General features: G+C 40.8%; 1 long non-coding RNA gene across 1 annotated transcript; it reads right to left on the bottom strand.

Moving 5' to 3' along the window:
* Positions 1-87: 87 nt before the first annotated feature.
* LOC111648671 (uncharacterized) lies at positions 88-408 on the bottom strand. Its single transcript, XR_002760183.1, has 2 exons — positions 295-408; positions 88-207 (listed from the first exon to the last, which is right to left on the bottom strand). It is a non-coding gene; the product is annotated as an uncharacterized LOC111648671 (long non-coding RNA).
* Positions 409-495: the final 87 nt, after the last annotated feature.

The raw sequence follows: 495 nt of genomic DNA, 5'->3' as shown, positions 1-495 counted from the left end.
ACAGATCCAGACTGAGTCTTTGCATGATATGTGATCCAGATTTGATGAAAAGTCACTGAACTCCAAACTTCTAAATGGCTCACTTACATTGATTGTCTCTCGGACTTCCAGTGGTCTTCTTTTCCAGCTGTCGACAAGCAGATCAGTCACTGTCTCGTTGTAGATTTCCATGTAAGACACCCTGAGAAGGAACTCCTTCTTTGGAAACTTTGGGCAAAAGAAAACCATTGTTAGAATAAACAGTGATTACACAACAAACTGAGGCATGTTTTAAACATCTGATTAAATTCTTACATTTTTAATGGTTTGGAAGACATCCTCCACAGCCAGAGGTATCACTCCGGGAGTTTGGTCACTCCCCATCATAGTGAAAGTCTTTCCAGAGGAAGTCTGCCCATAAGCAAATATGGTTCCTGTGGAGCAGACACAGAACAGATATATTAACAAAATATACGCCACGCAGCTACAGTGAGTTGGATAGAACATCATAATACC

This window comes from Seriola lalandi, unplaced genomic scaffold (assembly GCF_002814215.2).
Source record: "Seriola lalandi dorsalis isolate HSWRI2012SDOR001 ecotype SW California unplaced genomic scaffold, Sedor1 jcf7180002045660, whole genome shotgun sequence".
Taxonomy (NCBI): Eukaryota; Metazoa; Chordata; class Actinopteri; order Carangiformes; family Carangidae; genus Seriola; species Seriola lalandi.
Note: the sequence above shows the minus strand (reverse complement) of the source record. Positions and strands in the feature narration are given on the sequence as shown.